This window comes from Rana temporaria, chromosome 6, assembly GCF_905171775.1.
Source record: "Rana temporaria chromosome 6, aRanTem1.1, whole genome shotgun sequence".
NCBI lineage: Eukaryota > Metazoa > Chordata > Amphibia > Anura > Ranidae > Rana > Rana temporaria.
The window spans coordinates 201192080-201205578 of record NC_053494.1 but is presented as its reverse complement, the minus strand read 5'-3'; positions in this window follow the sequence as shown (position 1 = coordinate 201205578).

The following is a 13499-nucleotide window of genomic DNA, read 5'->3' as shown; positions in this document are numbered from 1 at the left end:
GTTTTTGTGTCAATAAAGTGTCTTGTTCCAGCAGTAAGCTTGTCTCATGTGTGGCTTTCTGGCCGATTCCAGGGATATCCCTCCTCGTGGAATATTGGGGTGATTGTCGTTATGGGAAGAAGGGAACGTTGACGGGGATATCATACCGATACCGTCACAATTGGTTGGTAGCAGCGGGATTTTTCCCTTCTATTCCCCTTCACACCCGGATTCCAAGCAGACACTGGAAGAACTACTGGAAGTTCGTGGAAGGATCGCTAGCAACAAAACCAAGCGGGTCATCATAGCAGAATTAATGGAGCTAGACCAGGACGACGGGATTGCAGCAACGCCAGCAGTACAAGAGATGGAGACACCAGTGATTCAGGAGGAGGAATCGCCAGCCAACAAGCTAATGAGAGAGAAGCTAGCGTGGTTCGGCCCGAACCCAACGCCGGATGTGGTTCTGAAAGTGATGGACCTGTTAGCGGAGGAGGCTAAACAAATAAGGGACGCAGAACTACAGAAGGATAAAGAAATAAGGGACGCAGAACTCCAGAAGGCTAAAGAAATAAGGGACGCAGAGCTACAGGAGGCTAAACAAATAAGGGACGCAGAGCTACAGAAGGATAAACAAATAAGGGACGCAGAGCTACAGTTAAAACTGGCAGCAGTCCAACAAGCAGCCGCACATTCTCCAAACAGTGAGTACAGCACAGCAGACGCAAGGAAGATTCCGTTTAGCGCTTTTAAAGCTTTTGATGAAAAGGACTGTGAGATTGATAACTACCTGGCAGACTTTGAGCGACAATGTAACCTGCACCGAATTGCTAGAAGAGAGTGGGTTGCAATATTGTCAGGCAAACTGTCAGGCAAAGCTTCTGATGCTTTCCGGACCGTGCCAGATCAGGATATCCATAGCTACGCCCGGGTTAAAGAAGCGCTCCTGGCTCGTTATGCAGTAACCCCAGAGTCCCACCGACAGAAGTTCAGGGACTCACGCAAAACCACGAAAGACTCTTACGCAGAATGGGCATGCCAGCTGTCCCTGTCGGCCTCTAACTGGGTTAACAGCAGCCAGGCCACCACCGCAGAGGACATTTTGCAACTAATGCTCCTGGAGCAATTTTACAATCACATCCAGACGGATGTCAAAGATTGGGTGAGAGATCGCAGGCCCATGACTCTACCAGAGGCCGCGAAGTTGGCGGATGAATATGCGGATACTCGCAAGACAAACCAGGTCACACCACGGGTACAACCTCCACAACCAACGGCGCCCTCACACCCACCAGCCGCTAGATACCAACCGCCTAACAGACCGATGACATCTAGCCCTCGCTACCCACGCCAGGAGGACAACGAACAACGCTGCTTCCGGTGCAAACAGTTGGGTCACTTCAAGCAGAATTGCCCCATGAATGACAACACCAGGTCAAATTGGTCTCAACCTGGGTACCGCCCACCAGCAGCAGCCCATTGTGTAGACTCGGCTTGGGATCTCCAGGAGCTGGGTCCGGAAGAACCATTGGGCACCCCTTACGAAGCCCTCATGGTACAATCTGTTATTACGGACAACAGGGAACACCATTGTCAGCTGGTCATGGGCGACCGCCATGAGCCGGAGGGGCCTTGGAGGGAGCTGGGCAGAAAGAGGCACCGCCAGCTACCCTCCAAGAAGAAGAGGTCCTGGAAGTCATATAACCAGCGGACCTGGGAGGAGAAGAAGCGACTGGAGGAGATGGAATCGCAGCGGGCGCCCCAGATGCGGGCCGAGATGTTCGCCAAGGGCCCACCGGTGGCCCCTTACACCACCACCCAGTTCCTGATGATGAAGGACCACGTGGAGAGCCTGCAGGACATGAGCAAGCAGGATCTGATCCGTGAGTACATAGAGCTGGAGGAGTGCATAAGCCGCATGGAGGAGGAGAACAACCACCTGAGGTCACAGCGGGCTGACCCCCCCAGGCTCCATGAACTGGAGATGGAGCTGGAGAAGCTCAAAGAGGAGAACCGGCGGCTGCGGAGGGAGCAGGGGGTGGCTGACCTTATGGGGCTCTGAGTCCCCTCTCCCCCCCCCCCCCCGGACTCTGAGCACCAGTGCTACAGCATTTCAACAAATATAACTTTTTCTTTTTATGAATCTCCTGTGATTGTCACTTCAGAGCCATAACCTGCCCCCTCCCATAGCGGGACACCTAGACGGCGGCGCACAGACCCATTCGCTGTCTTCACACTGACTTCTGGTGACTTTGCAGATCGCACAAAGACTTGGGGACTGACCGGCGTGTGATCTGACGACCCGGTAGCATACCTGGGTCGGAAGCAGTTACCAATGGAGGTCAGTCACGCCAAACGGAGTAAACCTCGGACTAAAAGCTCTGAACCCGTCAACCCTACTGGACCAGGGAAGGTCCAACCGGGTTTGCCGGAGCAGGGAGAAAAAGGGGGGCCATTGTGAAGGATGTCAGTGTAAATCTCCCTGCTTGGTTCATGTGTCACAAGCTATTGACATGTTAATGACCCTTCCTCAGCCAGCTCCCTAGTTCAAATGGTAATTGATTTATTGTGTGTGGGAAGGAGACCGGCCTTACTGTTTACAATGATTAGATAAGGGGCTCATGTTAATTATTCTGATTGCTTCATTGTGGTCAGGCTGTTACACCTAGCAATTAACTCCGCTGATGTCTTTATCTAAAGAAACATGTCTGCATGGTCGGCTCCGACTTGTCTCCTATAATCTGTATGGGAAACCCCACTGTGTGAGGGGGCGTTCCTAACAGGCTGTAACCACATATAAGCTGAGTTTTTGTGTCAATAAAGTGTCTTGTTCCAGCAGTAAGCTTGTCTCATGTGTGGCTTTCTGGCCGATTCCAGGGATATCCCTCCTCGTGGAATATTGGGGTGATTGTCGTTATGGGAAGAAGGGAACGTTGACGGGGATATCATACCGATACCGTCACACACGTTTTTTGACGTTTTTGCGTACTGCGCATGCACCGGGCGCCTACATTTCCCAGGGCGCATTGCGGCTAAGTAGGCCGTACAGGCCTATTGATTTCGACGCGTACGTAAACGACGTAAATCACGATTCGCGGACGACTTGCACAAACGACGTAAAAAATTCGAACCTCGCGGCGGGAACGGCGGCCATACTTAACATTGTTATCCACCTCATAGGTGGAATAACTTTAGGCGGCCTATCGCGTACGGAAACTACGTTAATCGACTGCGGCGGGCTCGCGTTCGTTCGGAAATTGGCGTAAATTCTCATTTACATAATCTAGGCCGGCCGCAATGTAAGCGCCACCTAGCGGTAAGCCAAAACATTGCAATCTAAAATAGGACGGCGCAAAATAGAGAATACACTTAAACATAGGTCGGCTTAGATTCAGAGTTAGGTCGGCTTATCTGTAGATAAGCCGGCCTAACTCTTTGTGAATCTACCTATTGCAGTGCACTATTTCATTATTATTTATTATTATTATTTCACTTCAAAAGACATGTGCAAGTGAAAATCCCAGCATGGATTTCAGCTAAATGGCATTTCCCATGCTTGGCCGGAGTTCACCTTTAGCATACACTTTTCATTTATTTGGTGAGTGCCGAAGCTGAACAGCGCAGCATGTTGGAAAATGACAAAAAATATATATCAGCAATCTTTTGTCGTATTCCCATCTGTTACATTATTATTACTTCCCACTTAAAAAAAACGGAACTTCTAAACCACTTTACAGATAAAGGTAAAAAGCGTCCTCGGAAAGAGCATCTGCCGTTATTTACCGCCGGCCTTAATGAAAGTCTTTGCTGCCTCTTATTACAGGTTTCAGGATAAATATTTCAGACTCTAAAGGTTTATTTATGCACTGTTATTTTGTCGGCGAAGGAGAGGAACAGAACGTGTAAACACTGAGAGTCATTCCCGAACGCGGAGCTCAGGAAACGCCGCCCGCCATCACTCTTGGCATTGGCGGTAAAACTTACAGCTCTGTATTTAAGCCACTTCTGATGGACTGTTGACACAGAAGGAATAACTTTGTATTAGGGCTCCTTTGTAGTGGTGCCTGGGAGTTTTCTGGCGAGTTTTATGAGCTGGCTGCCTTTCCCTGACATGCTGAGCGGCTTGCAGAAGTTAAAAAAGAAAAGCGCAGAGGGTAGAATCGCACCGCCGCTGACCAGAAGGGCTGTTTTCTTTGTAGCTGCTGTTCAGAGGCAACATATAAAATTATTTTTGGATTCCGTGTGTTGTATTGGATTTCCATTTAAAGGAAACGCATAGCTGTTACGTACATACAGTAAAACCTTGGTTTGCGAGCATAATTCGTTCCAGAAACATGCTTGTAATCCAAAGCACTTGTATATCAAAGCATTTTTTTTACAGGGTATAAAAGAGAAGAGAGGCGCCTCTAAGGCCCCGTACACACGATAGAATCCATCCGCTGAAAAATCTCAGCGGATCGGTTTCAGCGGATAGATTCTATGGTGTGTACATTCCAGCGGATATTTATCCGCGGATATTTCCGAATTCCAGCAGATAAATATTTGAAGACATGTCTTCAAATCTATCCGCTGGAATCCATCCCAACGGATTGATCCGCTGGTCTGTACAGACTCACCGGATCGATCCGTCCAAAGGGATCCCCCGCATGCGTCGTAATGATTCGACGCATGCGTGGAATTCCTTATATGACTGCGTCGCGCACGTCGCCGCGTCATCATCGCGGCGACGGCGCGACACGTCATCGCCAGAGGATTTCGGCGCGGATTTCGATTCGATGGCGAGTACACTCCATCGGATGGAAATCCGCGCAAATCCTCGAGAGGATTTATCCGCGGATACGGTCCGCTGGACCGTATCCGCGGATAGATCCTCTCGTGTGTATGGGGTCTAAGTGTAGCAATATGTTGCTAAATGTTGTACCTTCATTAAATGTAACCATATTGCTACACTTGGAGGCTCCTCTCTTCTCTTTTTTACTAAGTTGTGACATGACGCTACTCTTATATCAAGACATTGCTTGTATATCAAGGCAAAATTTATTAAAACATTTTGCTTGTCTAGCAAAACGCTCTCTAACCAAGTTACTCTCAAATCAAGGTTTTAGTGTATTTTCATAAAAATATATATATTTTTAATTTTGTCTAGTTAACCACTTAAGCCCCGGACCAATATGCAGGTTAAGGACAATGGGCCAGATTCACAAAAGGGATACGACGGCGTTTCTCCTGATACGCCGTCGTATCCCTGTTTCTATCTATGCGACTGATTCATAGAATCAGTTTACGCATAGATAGCCATAAGATCCGACAGGTGTAATTGTTTTACACTGTCGGATCTTAAGATGCAGTACCGCGGCCGCCGCTGGGGGGAGTTTGCGTCATAAACCAGCGTCGGGTATGCAAATTAGGAGTTACGGCGATTCCCGGTGGTTTTTCGCGTTCGCTACGTCGCTGCTAGTCTAGTTTCCCGTCGCAAAGTTAGTAGTTTTTTTTGGTGCCTTAACTTTACACAGCAATCGTATTGCTGTATAAAGTATGGCCGTCGTTCCCGCGTCGAAATTTAAGAAATAACGTCGTTTGCGTAAGCCGTCCGGGAATACGGAATTACGCTACGCGTGTCGCCGTTCGAAAAAATTACGTCACTTCGAGCAAAGCACGGCGGGAGTTCAGAAACGGAGCATGCGCGGGTAGGTCCGGCGGGGGAGCGCGCCTCATTTAAATGGCACACGCCCATTTAAATTGGCCCGCCTTGCGCCGGAGGCCCCGGCTAGGTTTTCATCGCAAGTGCTTGGTGAATCAGGCACTTGCGATGGAAAATTGCGGCGGTGTAACGTATCTACGTATCTATGTGAATCTGGCCTCTTGCCCCTTTTTGCGATTCGGCACTGCATTGCTTTAACTGACAATTGCGCGGTCGTGCGACGTGGCTCCCAAACAAAAATGGCGTCCTTTTTTTCCCACAAATAGAGATTTCTTTTGGTGGTATTTGATCACCTCTGCGGTTTTTATTTTTTGCGCTATAAACAAAAATAGAGCGACAATTTTGAAAAAAAATCAATATTTTTTACTTTTTGCTATAATAAATATCCCCAAAAAATATATTAAAAAAAATGTTTTTTTCCTCAGTTTAAGCTGATACGAATTCTTCTACATATTTTTGGTAAAAAAAATCGCAATAAGCATTTATCGATTGGTTTGCGCAAAATTTGTAGCGTTTACAAAATAGGGGATAGTTTTATAGCAATAATTTTTGTTTTACTACTAATGGCGGCGATCAGCGTTTTTTTTTCATGACTGGGACATTATGGCGGACACATCGGACAATTTTGACACATTTTGGGACCATTGTAATTTTCACAGCGAAATTTAGCTGGATTGAGACAAGTACACACTATAGAGGGATATGCTTTGTTCATATTTCATGTCTGAGGTTTACAATCACTTTAAGGCTCCTCTCTGGCCAAGGGTCCCACTCCACTAAACATTACCCCAACATCCTCTAACTCAAGGATCTCCAAATTGTTCACAACAAAGGCCATATTTTATATTTTACTAGTATAAATGGGCAACAAAAAAATAAGTTTGAGGCTAGGTTCACACTGCTGGGAATTCAAAATCGCGGTAAAATTTTACCGCGATTTCGTGGCTGCGATTTTAGAGATATCTGTGCAGGGTTCGATGTAAATCGCGGCCCGAAATCGCAAAAAGTAGTACAGGAAATACTTTTTGAAATCGGTGCAGCGCCGCAGATGCGGCGTCGCACTGATTAGGACAGTGCCATTGCCGACAACTGCCGGCAAATGCCGCCGATTTGAGATGCGATTTCACATGTGAAATCGCATCTCAAATCGTACCCAGTGTGAACCTGGGCTAAGGCTTCATTTTTTTTTTTTTACAGCCACTTTTCTCTCCATGTTAGTCTATGGCCTCATGCCCACCATGACATTTTTGAGCTGTAGATGGCTGAGCCGTTTTTAAGCTGCAAAAAAAAACCAGGACCAGTGCGTTCTGAAGCTCCAGAGTAGAGCTGTTAAAACGCCAGACGTTAAAAAATGCTCAAAAACGCTCAAAGACGCTACCGCAGCGTTTTTGAGCTCCAGCTCCAAAAAAAATTCAAAAAATAAAAAAAATAAAAATAAATAAACATGGACAGACGTTTTTAAGCTGTAAAAAAGGCTAAAGAAAGTGGCTGTAAAAACGTCCATGGAAATGAAGCCTTATAATAGAGTAAATCTAATTTAAATGAAGAATACATTTTACTTGCAATTTCTTTTGTAATTGGCATGGTATACGGTAATTTAGAACAACAGAAAAAGAACTTCACTAAAGAATGCATAGAAAGTCCAAATAAACTTGAGCTCTTCATTTACGTCAGGGTCCCCATCAAAGTCCCCCTTACATCAGAGTCGCCCCTTACATCGGAGTCCCCATTAGGGTCTCCCCTTAAATCAGAGCAAAGAATATGTCATCAGCCCACCTAGGAACTCTGTAAAAGGCTCCAAATCTTTACTGAAAGATCACATCGCAGCAAAGGACAGCGACACTTCGAAGCCACGCTGGACCCTTTCATCAGGTATGCCTGAGGAAAGGGTCCTACGCAGCTCACAAACATATGTGAATATGTGCAAGTTAGCCATCCAAAGTGACTATTCATCTAACCCTGAGATCAACTTTCAAAGGTCGACGCGTTTCGCGGGAAGCCCTGCTTTATCAGGACCTCAGATGTCAATATAAAAGTGCTTCAAGTAGGCTCATAGGAGAATGACTGGTGGTAAGGTTTGCCAGGCCCGTAGGGAGAAACAATTTCTAAAGCACTCCACACTCAATAGAAATGAAATATATACACTATATATACTATGATAACATACTTTATCTTAAAGGGGTTGTAAAGGTAAAAAAATCATTTCCTAAATATCTTCCTTTACCTTAGTGCAGTCCTCCTTCACTTACCTCATCCTTCCATTTTGCTTTTAAATGTCCTTATTTCTTCTGAGAAATCCTCACTTCCTGTTCTTCTGTCTGTTAGGCCCCTTTCAGACTGGGGCGGGAGCTGCGGTGGCGGTATAACGCCGCTAAAAATAGTGGCGCTATACCGCCGGAATTGCCGCGGGTATCAGCCGCTAGCGGTGCGGTATTAACCCCCGCTAGCGGCCGATAAAGAGTTAATATCGCCCGCAATGCGCCTCTATAGAGGCGCATTGCGGGCGGTATTGCCGCGGTTCCCATTGTTTTCAATGGGAAGGAGCGGTGAAGGAGCGGTATACATGCCGCTCCTCTCACCGCTCCAAAGATGCTGCTGACAGGAGATTTTTTTGTCTCCCGCCAGCGCATCGCCTCAGTGTGAAAGCCCTTCGGCTTTCACATTGAGGTAGCTGGGCAGGAGTTTTTCAGGCGGGATAGCAGCGCTATTTTTAGCGCTTTACCGCCTGAAAAACTCCTCAATGTGAAAGGGGCCTAACTCCACACAGTAATGCGAGGCTTTCTCCCTGGTGTGGAGTGTCGAGAGAAGAGATGGGTTTTAATCTTTCTCCTGAAGGGCAAGTGGTCTGACTCCAGTCGGATGGTGGTTGGTAGCGCATTCCACAGCCGAGGTCCTTGGACTGCAAATCTTCGATCTCCTTTGGACTTGTATCTGGCTTTGGGTATTTGGAGTAGGTTTTGATTGGTGGATCGCAGAATGCGATTGGGGTTATGGGCTTTTATTTTTTTGCATAGAATATTGGGGGGCATTTCCGTGAATACACTTATGTATTAGACAGAGTGCCTTGAAAGTGATTCTGTCTTTTACTGGCAACCAATGAAGGGGTCTCAGTGAAGGTGAGATTGATTCCCTTGTTTTTTTGCCAGTCACATTACATGTAATGAGTCTATCTCATATATTAGTTTCACCATTTAACCACTTAAGGACCGCCTCCTGCACATATACGTCGGCAGAATGGCACGCGATCGCTCCCCGAAGCTGAAGAACGGGGAGAGCCGTGTGTAAACATGGCTTCCCCGTTCTTCACTGTGGCGGCGTATCGATCGTGTCATCCCTTTTATAGGGGGACACAATCGAAGATGTCACTCCTACAGCCACACCCCCCTACAGTTGTAAACACACTTCAGAGAACAAATAACCCCAACAGCGCCCCCTGTGGTTAACTCCCAAACTGTCATTTTCACAATAAACAATGCATTTTAACTGCATTTTTTGCTGTGAAAATGACAATGGTCCCAAAAATGTGTCAAAATTGTCCGAAGTGTCCGCCATAATGTCGCAGTCATGAAAAAAATCGCTGATCGCCGCCATTAGTAAAAAAAAAAAAAATTATAAAAATGCAATAAACTATCCCCTATTTTGTAAACGCTATAAATTTTGCGCAAACCAACCGATAAACGCTTATTATGATTTTTTTTTACCAAAAATAGGTAGAAGAATACGTATCGACCTAAACTGAGGAATTTTTTTTTTTTTATATATATTTTTGGGGGATATTTATTATAGCAAAAAGTAAAAAATATTGCATTTTTTCCAAATTGTCGCTCTATTTTTAGTTATAGCGCAAAAAATAAAAACCGCAGAGGTGATAAAATACCACCAAAAGAAAGCTCTATTTGTGGGAAAAAAAGGACGCCAATTTTGTTTGGGAGCCACGTCGCACGACCGCGCAATTGTCAGTTAAAACGTCGCAGTGCCGAATCGCAAAAAGGGGCAAGGTCCTTTAGCTGCATTTTGGTCCGGGTCTTAAGTGGTTAAGTTGCATTAGTGACATAAATGAACTTGAGCACGATATTCAAATTTTTCGAGTTTTACCTGTAAATAATCAAATATATTGTTACAATTAGCTTAAATAATGATAAAAAAAAAAAAAACTGTTTCAAAACAAGAACAACAAATACAATATACCAAAACCATTATAAGTTCTCTTTAAGTCACAAGAAAAGCCTTTATCAATGAACAGGGAGCTCTCTATGGATTTCCCAAATGTCATATGACCAACACTCTTAACCACTGAGCCATTTCTACCTCTTTAATCTCTTGCCAACCGAAAGGCGTCTATAAATAGAGCTCAGCTCAGTTCCCAACATAATGAAGGAGCACACTTGGGTTTTCTTTTGGAATCCATTGTATAGGAAAACACCCCGAGCGAGTCCTTCTGTCCACCGACTGGGTGGGGCCACTGAAGATGTTTTCATAGAGTAAAATCATTATCCAAACTGTGATAGTATGCCGAAAACATTGGAACTAAACTGCTAAAGAGGAACCTTTATCCATAATATATAAATTCAATCATTAAAATCTCAAATAGGCTTAGTTCAGATGATTGCAGTATGCTTCTGCACTCAAGGGGTGCACTAGGGTGATATTCAAAATTAATGACACAATGCTTTTTATATTACTTTGCATTGCAGTAACTCAAAAAGTTCTGATTCCCCCTACTTGCAGTGTTGCCAGCTTTCCTCCTCTCCTCTTAGGAGCAGGGAAGGGGCTGGTAAATATTTAATTAACTGGCCCCTTTCTTTTTTTGAACAAAAACAGTGAGTGATCTGTACTGATCACTCATGTCTTCATTCTTAACTGAAGCATAATAAAGTATGTTTACTGCAGGCTGCAGAAAAAAGGACTGTGGAATCCCTGTCGTTCAGTTTCTTTCTCTGTTTTAAAAGTAAGACATAGTGGGGCAGATCCACAGAGCAAGTACGCCAGCGTATCTACTGATACGCCGGCGTACTTTCAAATTTCCCGCGTCGTATCTTTAGTTTGAATCCTCAAACCAAGATACGACGGCATCTGGGTTCGATCCGACAGGCGTACGGCTTTGTACGCCTTTGGAACGTAGATGCAATACTTCGGAGTCCGCTGGGTGGAGTTTGCGTAGTTTTACGCGTCGGGTATGCAAATGAGCTTTTTCTGACGATCCACGAACGTACGCGAGGCCTTCGCATTCTCTTACGTCGTCTCTAGTCTGCTTTTTCCGGCGTATCGTTAAAGCTGCTATTTTGTGGCGTATAGATAGACTTGCCATGTTAAAGTATGGCCGTTCACGCGTCAAAATTTGAATTTTTTTTTTTTGCGTAAGTCGTCCGTGAATAGGGATGGACGTAAGTCACGTCTAAGTTAAAAAAATGACGTTGTTGTGACGTCATTTCGCGCAAAGCACGGCGGGAAATTTCGGAACAACGCATGCGCAGTTCATTCGGCGCAGGGACACGCTTCATTTAAATAAATCACGCCCCCTACCCGCCGATTTGAATTACGCGCCGAGAGATACACTATGCCGCCGTAACTTTCGGCGCGCAAGCTTTCAGGATTCGAACCAAAGCCGGAAAAGTTACGGCGGCGTAGCGTATCTCTGATACGTGGCGCAGGTGTAAAGGTATGTGGATCTGGCCCTATGGGTCTGTTTAGACCCTTGATATTTCACCAAAGCCCCATAAAGGGGCCACTAAAAAAATTGTAAAGAAATTATATTGTAAAAATAAAAAATAAAAAATTAATTGTAAAAAATAATAAAAAATAAATAAAAGTCTGCTGACACTGTCCAGTGCCCTACAGACCCCATCAACTGTCCTACTGACACCAATCTTTGCTCTACTGACACCGTCCACTGCTCTTCTCATATACACACGTGTGTATGTGCTTCGGGGTGCACACCCTAATGCAGAAGGCTGCGCACACCAATGATCAAATCCATATTTTACTTTTCTGGCGCATTTCCATGGCAGCATACAACCAGGTGTATGCTGCCATGTTGGCACCAGGAAAATGGAAAATTGTATCAAATACACACTGTATTTTCCTTTCCTGGTGCCAATCCATGGAAGAATATTGCCACAAGCATGCTGCCTTGGTGGCACGAGGTAAACAGAAAATTGTATCAAATACCATAAACCTTTCCTGCCACCATGACAGTATACATGTGGTACTATGCTGCCAGGCCGATACGTATTCTTCTACATGATTTTGGTAAAATAAATACTGATAAGCGTTTATCGATTGGTTTGCGCAAATGTTATAGCGTTTACAAAATAGTTGATAGTTTTATTGCATTTTTATTAATAATTTTTTTTTTTTACTACTAATGGCGGCGATTAGCGATTTTTTTCATGACTGCGACATTATGGCGGACACATCGGAAACTTTTGACACATTTTTGGGACTTGTCATTTTCACAGCGAAAAGTGCTATAAAAATGCACTGATTACTGTGAAAATGACAATGGCAGTGAAGGGGTTAACCACTAGGGGGCGCTAAAGGGGTTAAGTGTGTCCTATTGTGTGTTTCTTACTGTAGGGGGGCGTGGCTGGACATGTGACGTCACTGATTGTCATTCCCTATGACAGGGAACAGACGATCAGTGACAAGCCACAGAGAAGAACGGGAAAGGTTTGTTTACACTCACCTCTTCCCGTTCTTCAGCTCCTATGACCCAATCGCGGGACACCCGCGGCGATCGGGTCCCGTGGGCGTGGTTACAGAGCTTCGGACCAGGTCGCGAGTGCGCTGCCGGTGGCACGCTCATGACCCACTGCTGGGTTATTAAAGGGGATGTACATGTACGCCTTTGTGCCCAGCCGTGCCATTCTGTCGACGTATATCATCGTGCGGCGGTCCTTAAGCAGGAAGGAGAAAAGGGTAACAAACCCCGGGACTTTAAAGGTGTTTAAAGTAAGTAGGGTATAGACACACTGATGGCATCCATATATTAAAGAATTGTTATTATAAAAGTACAAAAAACATGAAAAGATAAAAACATCCACATCAAATTTTGTATAGTACAAAACAAGCATAGGTGCAAAAGATACCACTCAACATGTTTCGCTCATTCAGCCTCTGGAGTTTTGGTACAGTGCATGATATGCTGGGGATAACAGAAAAGACATGGGTAAATCTCATGTTGAATATTTGAAGCAGAGATTACAACTACAAATACAAGCGTTGGCTATAATAGCCAGTATATACGTACACAAAGCGTGTCGGATATATAGTTACATGGGTGAGGAATAAGCAACAATATGCAAATGGTGTAAGGCGAGTCTTACCCAGGTTGCCAAAACGTATGTCATGGATATGCAATAAAGTCTGGCAGCTTACCTGATCTCCATGTGTTCATTAGAGGCCTGACCCTCCTTCTGGCTGTCTTTTATCACCCTTCTCCCTGTATTGCTCCACCCTAGGCCATCCCAGGAAGCCTAAATTAACCACTGCACTGCTAGTCTGCTTTGCTGTTCAACCGTGTTGTTAGCTTTAGTTCCTGTCTGCAGTGTGCTACGATTATCTTCCTGTGTACCGTTCTTGGCTCGTCCCTGACTTCTCCTGTTTGACTGTGATCCTGACCTTTTGCCAGTCCCTCGGTTACCCTTGTCTGCCTGTTGACCTGACCTCGGCTTACCCATCACTATCGCTTGTCCTGGTTGCTGCTTCCCCTCTCTCCCTGCTGAGCGTGACCTACGGGGTCCCAGGGGTCGCGACCTGGATCCAGCTGCGGCGAAGGCCATCCTCACCACTAGAGGCTCTGGTGAACACAAAGCTGGGT